This window comes from Camelus ferus, chromosome 36, assembly GCF_009834535.1.
Source record: "Camelus ferus isolate YT-003-E chromosome 36, BCGSAC_Cfer_1.0, whole genome shotgun sequence".
Taxonomy (NCBI): Eukaryota; Metazoa; Chordata; class Mammalia; order Artiodactyla; family Camelidae; genus Camelus; species Camelus ferus.
In genome coordinates, this window is record NC_045731.1 from 10,818,196 (window position 1) to 10,830,470 (window position 12,275).

Consider the following 12,275-nt stretch of genomic DNA (forward strand, 5'->3'; position numbering starts at 1 on the left):
TTCCTGCATTTTCCAATGTAAAACCGAGTTGAAGCTAGTACCAACCCATATATTTGTATTGAGTGTAGTTTGCAACTGAAAAGAAACTTTCTGTTCCCAACAAGCTAGGTGAAGGACGGCTTTCACACACACTTAACTCTCAGAACTGAGTATGTGGAGAGACGTTCATTCATCTAGCAAAAAGGAACGGTTTCATGAGTAACTTTTACTCTGAATTCTCAATCTGTTTCATAGTCCCCTTTGAAGTTCCTTCAGTTTTCACTATAAAGCCGAATTGGAGCTAGTACCTCCCCATATATATGTAAGGAGTTTATTTTGCAACTGAAAAGAAACTCCTTGTTCCCAACAAGTAGGTGAAGGACAGCTTTCACACACAATTATCTCTCAGAAATGAGCATGTGGAGAGACGTTCGTTCATCTAGCACAAAGGGAACGCGTTGCAGGGAAACTTTACTCTGGTTTCTCAGTCAGCTTCCTAGTGCCAGTTTGCTGTTCCTGCTGTTTTATCTGTAAAACCGAGTTGGAGCTAGTACCTCCCCATATATATGTATGCAGGGTAGTTTGCAACTGAAAAGAAACTTTGTGTTCCAAACAAGTAAGGTGAAGGACGGCTTTCACAAACACTTATCTCTCAGAACTGAGCCTGTGGAGAGACGTTCGTTCATCTAGCACAAATTGAATGGGTTGCAGGAGAAACTTTTCAATGGTTTCTCAGTCTGTTTCCTATTGCCAGTTTGAAGTTCCTGCAGTTTTCACTGTAAGACAGAGTTGGAGCTACTACCAACCCATATATATGTATGGATTTAATTTGCATCTAAAAAGACACTTTTTTTTTCCAACAAGCTAGGTGAAGTACGGCTTTCACACACTTTCATCTCTCAGAACTGAGCCTGTGGAGAGACGTTCTTTCATCTAGCACAAAGGGAACGGGTTGCAGGAGAAACTTTTACTCTGGTTACTCATTTGGCTTCCTAGTGCTGGTATGATATTCCTGCTGTTTTATTTGTAAAACCGATTTCGAGCTAGTACCACCCCATATATATGTATGGAGTGTAGTTTGCAACTGAACAGAAACTTTTTGTTCCCAACAAGCTAGGTGAAGGACGGCTTTCACACACACTTATTTCTCAGAACTGAGCATGTGGAGAGAAGTTCGTTCATCTAGCACAAAGGGAACGGATTGCAGGAGAAACGTTTTCTCTGATTTCTCAGTCTGTTTTCTAGTGCCGGTATGAAGTTCCTGCACTTTTCTCTGTAAAACCGTGTTGTAACTAGTACCTCCCGATATATATGTATGGAGTGTAGTTTCCAACGGAAAAGAAAATATGTGTTCCAAACAACCTAGGTGAAGAACGGCTTTCACACATAATTGTGTCTCAGAACTGAGCATGTGGAGAGACATTCGTTCAACTAGCACAAAGAACGAGTTGCAGGAGAAATATTTAGTCTGGTTTCTCAGTCCTTTTCCTAGTGCCGGTTTGAATTTCCTGCATTTTTCACTGTAAAACCGAGTTGGAGCTAGTACCAACCCATATAATTTTATGAAGTGTAGTTTGTAACTGAAAAGAAACTTTGAGTTCCCAACAAGCTATGTGAAGGAATAGCATTCACACACAATTATCTCTCAGAACTTAGCATGTGGAGAGACGTTCGTTCATCTAGCACAAAGGGAACGATTTTCAGGAGAAACATTTACTCTGGTTTCTCAGTCTGTTTCCAAGTGCCGGTTTGAAGTTCCTGCAGTTTTCACTGAAAAACATTGTTATAGATGGTACCTCCCCATATATATGTATGGAGTGTAGTTTGCAACTTAATAATAACTTTGTGTTCCCAACAAGCTTGGTGAAGGATGGCTTTCACACACACTTATCTCTCAGAACTGAGCATGTGGAGAGACGTTCGTTAATCTAGCACAAAGGGAACGGGTTGCAAGAAAAACTTTTACTGTGGTTTCTCAGTCGGCTTCCTAGTACCGGTTTGATGTTCCTGCAGTTTTCACAGTAAAACCGAGTTGGAGCTTGTACCTCCCCATATATATGTATGGTGAGTAGCTTCCAATGGAAAAGAAACTGTGTGTTCAAAAATGTTAGTTGAAGAACGGCTTTCACACACACTTATCTCTCAGATCTGAGCATGTGGAGAGACGTTCGTTCATCTAGCAAAATAGTAACGGGTTGCAGGGGAAACTTTTACTCTGGTTTCTCAGTCTGCTTCCTAGTGCCGTTGTGAAGTTACTGCAGTTTTCACTGTAAAACCGATTTGGAGCTAGTACCAACCCATATATATGTATGGAGTGAAGTTTGCAACAGAAAAGAAAATTTGTGTTGCCAACAAGCTAGGTGAAGGACGGCTTTCACACACTTTTATTCTCAGAAATGAGCATGTGGATAGACGTTCTTTCATCTAGCAAAAAGGGAACGGGTTGCAGGAGAAACCTTTACTCTGGTTTCTCTGTCGACTTCGTAGTGCCGGTATGAAGTTCCTGCTGTTTTATCTGTAAAACCGAGTTGGAGTTTGTACATCCCCATAGATATTTATGGAGTGTAGTTTGCAACTGAAAAGGAACTTTGTGTTCCCAACAAGCTAGGTGAAGTACGGCTTTCACACACACTTATCTCTCAGACCAGAGCATGTGGAGAGACGTTCGTTCATCTAGCACAAATGGAACGGGTTGCCGGAGAAACTTTTTCTCTGGTTTCTCAGTCGGGTTCCTAGTGTCGATTTGATGTTCCTGCATTTTTCACGGTAAAAACGATTTTGAGCTAGTACCAACCCATATATATTTATGGAGTGTTGTTTGCAATTGAAAAGAAACTTTGTGTTCCCAACAAGCTAGGTGAAAGACGGCTTTCACACACAATTATCTCTCAGAACTGAGCATGTGGAGAGACGTTCATTCATCTAGCACAAAGGAAACGGGATGCAGGAGAAACTATTACTCTGGTATCTCAGTGTATTTCCTATTGCCGGTTTGAAGTTCCTGCAGTTATCTCTTTAAAACCGAGTTGGAGCTACTAACTCCCGATATATATGTATGGATTGTAGTTTACAACTGAAAAGGTACTTTGTGTTCCCAACAATCTAGGTGAAGAATGGCATTCACACACACTTATCTCTCAGAACTGAGCATGTGGAGAGACGTTCGTTCATCTAGCACAAAGGGAACGAGTTGCAGGAGAAACTTTTACTCTGGTTTCTCAGTGTGTTTCCAAGTGCCGGTTTGAAGTTCCTGCAGTTTTCACTGTAAAATCGAGTTGGAGCTAGTACCAACCCATATATATGTATGGAGTGTAGTTTGCAACTGAAAAGCAACTTTGTTTTGCCAATAAGTAAGGTGAAGGAAGGCTTTCACACACACTTATCTCTCAGAAATGAGCATGTGGAGAGACGTTCGTTCATCTAGCACAAGGGAAACGGGATGCAGGAGAAACTATTACTCTGGTATCTCAGTGTATTTCCTAGTGCCGGTTTGAAGTTCCTGCAGTTATCTCTTTAAAACCGAGTTGGAGCTACTAACTCCCGATATATATGTATGGATTGTAGTTTACAACTGAAAAGATACTTTGTGTTCCCAACAATCTAGGTGAAGAATGGCATTCACACACACTTATCTCTCAGAACTGAGCATGTGGAGAGACGTTCGTTCATCTAGCACAAAGGGAACGAGTTGCAGGAGAAACTTTTACTCTGGTTTCTCAGTGTGTTTCCAAGTGCCGGTTTGAAGTTCCTGCAGTTTTCACTGTAAAATCGAGTTGGAGCTAATACCAACCCATATATATGTATGGAGTGTAGTTTGCAACTGAAAAGCAACTTTGTGTTGCCAACAAGTAAGGTGAAGGAAGGCTTTCACACACACTTATCTCTCAGAAATGAGCATGTGGAGAGACGTTCGTTCATCTAGCACAAAGGGAAAGGATTGCAGGAGAAATTTTCCTCTGGATTCTCAGTCTGTTTCCTAGTGCCGTTTTGAAGTTCCTGCAGTGTTCACTGTAAAACAGAGTTGGAACTAGTACCTCCCCATATATATGTATGGAGCGTAGTTTGCAACTTAAAAGAAACTTTGTGTTCTCAACAAGCTAGGTGATGGATGGCTTTCAAACACACTTATATCTCAGAACTGAGCATGTGGATAGACTTCGTTCATCTAGCGCAACGTGCACGGGTTGCAGGACAAATATTTACTGTTGTTTCTCATTCTGTTTCCTTGTGCCGGTTTGAAGTTCCTGCAGTTTTCAATGTAAAAACGAGTTGGAGATTGTACCTACCCATAGATATATGGAGGGTTATTAGCAATTGAAAACAAACTTTGTGTTCCCATCAAGCTAGGTGAACGACAGCTTTCACACACACTAATCTCTCAGAACTGAGCCTGTGGAGAGACGTTCATTCATCTAGCACAAATTGAATGGGTTGCAGGAGAAACTTTTCTCTGGTTTCTCAGTCTGTTTCCTATTGCCAGTTTGAAGTTCCTGCAGTTTTCACTGTAAGACAGAGTTGGAACTATTACCAACCCATATATATGTATGGAGTTTAGTTTGCATCTTAAAATACACTTTGTGTTTCCAACAAGCTAGGTGAAGGACGGCTTTCACACACAATTATCTCTCAGAACTGAGCATGTGGAGAGACGTTCATTCATGTAGCACAAAGGGAACGGGTTGCAGGAGAAAGTATTACTCTGGTATCTCAGTCTGTTTCCAAGTGCCGGTTTGAAGTTCCTGAAGTTATCAATTTAAAACCGAGTTGGAGCTACTAACTCCTCATATATATGTATGGAGTGTAGTTTAAAACTGAAAAGACATTTGTGTTCGCAACAAGTTAGGTGAAGGATGGCTTTCACACACACTTATCTCTCAGATCTGAGCATGTGGAGAGACGTTCTTTCATCTAGCACAAAAGTAACGGGTTGCAGGAGAAACTTTTACTCTGGTTTCTCAGTGTGTTTCCAAGTGCCGGTTTGAAGTTCCTGCAGTATTCACTGTAAAGTCGAGTTGGAGCTAGTACCAACCCATATATATGTATGGAGTGTAGTTTGCAACTGAAAAGCAACTTTGTGTTGCCAACTAGTAAGGTGAAGGAAGGCTTTCACACACACTTATCTCTCAGAAATGAGCATGTGGAGAGACGTTCGTTCATCTAGCACAAAGGGAAAGGATTGCAGGTGAAATTTTCCTCTGGATTCTCAGTCTGTTTCCTAGTGCCGGTTTGAAGTAACTGCAGTTTTCACTGTAAAACAGATTTTGAACTAGTACCTCCCCATATATATGTATGGAGTGTAGTTTGGAACATAAAAAAATCTTTGTGTTCCCAACAAGCTAGGTGAAGGACGGCTTTCACACACACTTATCTCTCAGAACTGAGCATGTGGAGATACGTTCGTTCTTCTAGCACAAAGGGAACGGATTGCAGGGGAAACTTATTCTCTGATTTCTCAGTCTGTTTCCTATTGCCGGTATGAAGTTCTTGCAGTTTTCTCTGTAAAACAGATTTGGAACTAGTACCTCCCGATATATATATATGGAGTGCAGTTTTCAACGGAAAAGAAAATTTGTGTTCCCAACAACCTAGGTGAAGAACGGAATTCACATACAATTGTCTCTCAGAAGTGAGCATGTGGAGAGACATTCGTTCATCTAGCACAAAGAACGAGTTGCAGGAGAAACATTTACTCAGGACTCAGTCTGTTTCTTTGTGCCGGTTTGAATTTCCTGCATTTTCCAATGTAAAACCGAGTTGAAGCTAGTACCAACCCATATATTTGTATTGAGTGTAGTTTGCAACTGAAAAGAAACTTTCTGTTCCCAACAAGCTAGGTGAAGGACGGCTTTCACACACACTTAACTCTCAGAACTGAGTATGTGGAGAGACGTTCATTCATCTAGCAAAAAGGAACGGTTTCATGAGTAACTTTTACTCTGAATTCTCAATCTGTTTCATAGTCCCCTTTGAAGTTCCTTCAGTTTTCACTATAAAGCCGAATTGGAGCTAGTACCTCCCCATATATATGTAAGGAGTTTATTTTGCAACTGAAAAGAAACTCCTTGTTCCCAACAAGTAGGTGAAGGACAGCTTTCACACACAATTATCTCTCAGAAATGAGCATGTGGAGAGACGTTCGTTCATCTAGCACAAAGGGAACGCGTTGCAGGGAAACTTTACTCTGGTTTCTCAGTCAGCTTCCTAGTGCCAGTTTGCTGTTCCTGCTGTTTTATCTGTAAAACCGAGTTGGAGCTAGTACCTCCCCATATATATGTATGGAGGGTAGTTTGCAACTGAAAAGAAACTTTGTGTTCCAAACAAGTAAGGTGAAGGACGGCTTTCACAAACACTTATCTCTCAGAACTGAGCCTGTGGAGAGACGTTCGTTCATCTAGCACAAATTGAATGGGTTGCAGGAGAAACTTTTCAATGGTTTCTCAGTCTGTTTCCTATTGCCAGTTTGAAGTTCCTGCAGTTTTCACTGTAAGACAGAGTTGGAACTACTACCAACCCATATATATGTATGGATTTAATTTGCATCTAAAAAGACACTTTTTTTTTCCAACAAGCTAGGTGAAGTACGGCTTTCACACACTTTCATCTCTCAGAACTGAGCCTGTGGAGAGACGTTCTTTCATCTAGCACAAAGGGAACGGGTTGCAGGAGAAACTTTTACTCTGGTTACTCATTTGGCTTCCTAGTGCTGGTATGATGTTCCTGCTGTTTTATTTGTAAAACCGATTTCGAGCTAGTACCTCCCCATATATATGTATGGAGTGTAGTTAGCAACTGAAAAGAAACTTTTTGTTCCCAACAAGCTAGGTGAAGGACGGCTTTCACACACACTTATCTCTCAGAACTGAGCATGTGGAGAGAGTTCGTTCATCTAGCACAAAGGGAACGGATTGCAGGAGAAACGTTTTCTCTGATTTCTCAGTCTGTTTTCTAGTGCCGGTATGAAGTTCCTGCACTTTTCTCTGTAAAACCGTGTTGTAACTAGTACCTCCCGATATATATGTATGGAGTGTAGTTTCCAACGGAAAAGAAAATATGTGTTCCAAACAACCTAGGTGAAGAACGGCTTTCACACATAATTGTGTCTCAGAACTGAGCATGTGGAGAGACATTCGTTCAACTAGCACAAAGAACGAGTTGCAGGAGAAATATTTAGTCTGGTGTCTCAGTCCTTTTCCTAGTGCCGGTTTGAATTTCCTGCATTTTTCACTGTAAAACCGAGTTGGAACTAGTACCAACCCATATAATTTTATGAAGTGTAGTTTGTAACTGAAAAGAAACTTTGTGTTCCCAACAAGCTATGTGAAGGAATAGCATTCACACACAATTATCTCTCAGAACTTAGCATGTGGAGAGACGTTCGTTCATCTAGCAAAAAGGGAACGATTTTCAGGAGAAACATTTACTCTGGTTTCTCAGTCTGTTTCCAAGTGCCGGTTTGAAGTTCCTGCAGTTTTCACTGAAAAGCATTGTTATAGATGGTACCTCCCCATATATATGTATGGAGTGTAGTTTGCAACTTAATAATAACTTTGTGTTCCCAACAAGCTTGGTGAAGGATGGCTTTCACACACACTTATCTCTCAGAACTGAGCATGTGGAGAGACGTTCGTTAATCTAGCACAAAGGGAACGGGTTGCAAGAAAAACTTTTACTGTGGTTTCTCAGTCGGCTTCCTAGTACCGGTTTGATGTTCCTGCAGTTTTCACAGTAAAACCGAGTTGGAGCTTGTACCTCCCCATATATATGTATGGTGAGTAGCTTCCAATGGAAAAGAAACTGTGTGTTCAAAAATGTTAGTTGAAGAACGGCTTTCACACACACTTATCTCTCAGATCTGAGCATGTGGAGAGATGTTCGTTCATCTAGCAAAATAGTAACGGGTTGCAGGGGAAACTTTTACTCTGGTTTCTCAGTCTGCTTCCTAGTGCCGTTGTGAAGTTACTGCAGTTTTCACTGTAAAACCGATTTGGAGCTAGTACCAACCCATATATATGTATGGAGTGAAGTTTGCAACAGAAAAGAAAATTTGTGTTGGCAACAAGCTAGGTGAAGGACGGCTTTCACACACTTTTATTCTCAGAAATGAGCATGTGGATAGACGTTCTTTCATCTAGCAAAAAGGGAACGGGTTGCAGGAGAAACCTTTACTCTGGTTTCTCTGTCGACTTCGTAGTGCCGGTATGAAGTTCCTGCTGTTTTATCTGTAAAACCGAGTTGGAGTTTGTACATCCCCATAGATATTTATGGAGTGTAGTTTGCAACTGAAAAGAAACTTTGTGTTCCCAACAAGCTAGGTGAAGTACGGCTTTCACACACACTTATATCTCAGACCAGAGCATGTGGAGAGACGTTCGTTCATCTAGCACAAATGGAACGGGTTGCCGGAGAAACTTTTTCTCTGGTTTCTCAGTCGGGTTCCTAGTGTCGATTTGATGTTCCTGCATTTTTCACGGTAAAAACGATTTTGAGCTAGTACCAACCCATATATATTTATGGAGTGTTGTTTGCAATTGAAAAGAAACTTTGTGTTCCCAACAAGCTAGGTGAAAGACGGCTTTCACACACAATTATCTCTCAGAACTGAGCATGTGGAGAGACGTTCATTCATCTAGCACAAAGGAAACGGGATGCAGGAGAAACTATTACTCTGGTATCTCAGTGTATTTCCTATTGCCGGTTTGAAGTTCCTGCAGTTATCTCTTTAAAACCGAGTTGGAGCTACTAACTCCCGATATATATGTATGGATTGTAGTTTACAACTGAAAAGGTACTTTGTGTTCCCAACAATCTAGGTGAAGAATGGCATTCACACACACTTATCTCTCAGAACTGAGCATGTGGAGAGACGTTCGTTCATCTAGCACAAAGGGAACGAGTTGCAGGAGAAACTTTTACTCTGGTTTCTCAGTGTGTTTCCAAGTGCCGGTTTGAAGTTCCTGCAGTTTTCACTGTAAAATCGAGTTGGAGCTAGTACCAACCCATATATATGTATGGAGTGTAGTTTGCAACTGAAAAGCAACTTTGTTTTGCCAATAAGTAAGGTGAAGGAAGGCTTTCACACACACTTATCTCTCAGAAATGAGCATGTGGAGAGACGTTCGTTCATCTAGCACAAGGGAAACGGGATGCAGGAGAAACTATTACTCTGGTATCTCAGTGTATTTCCTAGTGCCGGTTTGAAGTTCCTGCAGTTATCTCTTTAAAACCGAGTTGGAGCTACTAACTCCCGATATATATGTATGGATTGTAGTTTACAACTGAAAAGATACTTTGTGTTCCCAACAATCTAGGTGAAGAATGGCATTCACACACACTTATCTCTCAGAACTGAGCATGTGGAGAGACGTTCGTTCATCTAGCACAAAGGGAACGAGTTGCAGGAGAAACTTTTACTCTGGTTTCTCAGTGTGTTTCCAAGTGCCGGTTTGAAGTTCCTGCAGTTTTCACTGTAAAATCGAGTTGGAGCTAATACCAACCCATATATATGTATGGAGTGTAGTTTGCAACTGAAAAGCAACTTTGTGTTGCCAACAAGTAAGGTGAAGGAAGGCTTTCACACACACTTATCTCTCAGAAATGAGCATGTGGAGAGACGTTCGTTCATCTAGCACAAAGGGAAAGGATTGCAGGAGAAATTTTCCTCTGGATTCTCAGTCTGTTTCCTAGTGCCGTTTTGAAGTTCCTGCAGTGTTCACTGTAAAACAGAGTTGGAACTAGTACCTCCCCATATATATGTATGGAGCGTAGTTTGCAACTTAAAAGAAACTTTGTGTTCTCAACAAGCTAGGTGATGGATGGCTTTCAAACACACTTATATCTCAGAACTGAGCATGTGGATAGACTTCGTTCATCTAGCGCAACGTGCACGGGTTGCAGGACAAATATTTACTGTTGTTTCTCATTCTGTTTCCTTGTGCCGGTTTGAAGTTCCTGCAGTTTTCAATGTAAAAACGAGTTGGAGATTGTACCTACCCATAGATATATATGGAGGGTTATTAGCAATTGAAAACAAACTTTGTGTTCCCATCAAGCTAGGTGAACGACAGCTTTCACACACACTAATCTCTCAGAACTGAGCCTGTGGAGAGACGTTCATTCATCTAGCACAAATTGAATGGGTTGCAGGAGAAACTTTTCTCTGGTTTCTCAGTCTGTTTCCTATTGCCAGTTTGAAGTTCCTGCAGTTTTCACTGTAAGACAGAGTTGGAACTATTACCAACCCATATATATGTATGGAGTTTAGTTTGCATCTTAAAATACACTTTGTGTTTCCAACAAGCTAGGTGAAGGACGGCTTTCACACACAATTATCTCTCAGAACTGAGCATGTGGAGAGACGTTCATTCATGTAGCACAAAGGGAACGGGTTGCAGGAGAAAGTATTACTCTGGTATCTCAGTCTGTTTCCAAGTGCCGGTTTGAAGTTCCTGAAGTTATCAATTTAAAACCGAGTTGGAGCTACTAACTCCCCATATATATGTATGGAGTGTAGTTTAAAACTGAAAAGACATTTGTGTTCGCAACAAGTTAGGTGAAGGATGGCTTTCACACACACTTATCTCTCAGATCTGAGCATGTGGAGAGACGTTCTTTCATCTAGCACAAAAGTAACGGGTTGCAGGAGAAACTTTTACTCTGGTTTCTCAGTGTGTTTCCAACTGCCGGTTTGAAGTTCCTGCAGTTTTCACTGTAAAGTCGAGTTGGAGCTAGTACCAACCCATATATATGTATGGAGTGTAGTTTGCAACTGAAAAGCAACTTTGTGTTGCCAACAAGTAAGGTGAAGGAAGGCTTTCACACACACTTATCTCTCAGAAATGAGCATGTGGAGAGACGTTCGTTCATCTAGCACAAAGGGAAAGGATTGCAGGTGAAATTTTCCTCTGGATTCTCAGTCTGTTTCCTAGTGCCGGTTTGAAGTAACTGCAGTTTTCACTGTAAAACAGATTTTGAACTAGTACCTCCCCATATATATGTATGGAGTGTAGTTTGGAACATAAAAAAATCTTTGTGTTCCCAACAAGCTAGGTGAAGGACGGCTTTCACACACACTTATCTCTCAGAACTGAGCATGTGGAGATACGTTCGTTCTTCTAGCACAAAGGGAACGGATTGCAGGGGAAACTTATTCTCTGATTTCTCAGTCTGTTTCCTATTGCCGGTATGAAGATCTTGCAGTTTTCTCTGTAAAACAGATTTGGAACTACTACCTCCCGATATATATATATGGAGAGCAGTTTTCAACGGAAAAGAAAATTTGTGTTCCCAACAACCTAGGTGAAGAACGGAATTCACATACAATTGTCTCTCAGAAGTGAGCATGTGGAGAGACATTCGTTCATCTAGCACAAAGAACGAGTTGCAGGAGAAACATTTACTCTGGACTCAGTCTGTTTCTTTGTGCCGGTTTGAATTTCCTGCATTTTCCACTGTAAAACCGAGTTGAAGCTAGTACCAACCCATATATTTGTATTGAGTGTAGTTTGCAACTGAAAAGAAACTTTCTGTTCCCAACAAGCTAGGTGAAGAACAGCTTTCACACACACTTAACTCTCAGAACTGAGTATGTGGAGAGACGTTCATTCATCTAGCAAAAAGGAACGGTTTCATGAGTAACTTTTACTCTGAATTCTCAATCTGTTTCATAGTCCCGTTTGAAGTTCCTGCAGTTTTCACTATAAAACCGAATTGGAGCTAGTACTTCCCCATATATATGTAAGGAGTTTATTTTGCAACTGAAAACAAACTTCTTGTTCCCAACAAGTAGGTGAAGGACAGCTTTCACACACAATTATCTCTCAGAAATGAGCATGTGGAGAGACGTTCGTTCATCTAGCACAAAGGGAACGCATTGCAGGGAAACTTTTACTCTGGTTTCTCAGTCAGCTTCCTAGTGCCAGTTTGCTGTTCCTGCTGTTTTATCTGTAAAACCGAGTTGGAGCTAGTACCTCCCCATATATATGTATGGAGGGTAGTTTGCAACTGAAAAGAAACTTTGTGTTCCAAACAAGTAAGGTGAAGGACGGCTTTCACACACACTTATCTCTCAGAAATGAGCATGTGGAGAGACGTTCGTTCATCTAGCACAAAGGGAACGGATTGCAGGAGAAATTTTTCTCTGCATTCTCAGTCTGTTTCCTAGTGCCGGTTTGAAGTAACTGCAGTTTTCACTGTAACACTGATTTTGAACTAGTACCTCCCCATATATATGTATGGAGTGTAGTTTGGAACATAAAAAAAATCTTTGTGTTCCCAAGAAGCTAGGTGAATGACGGCTT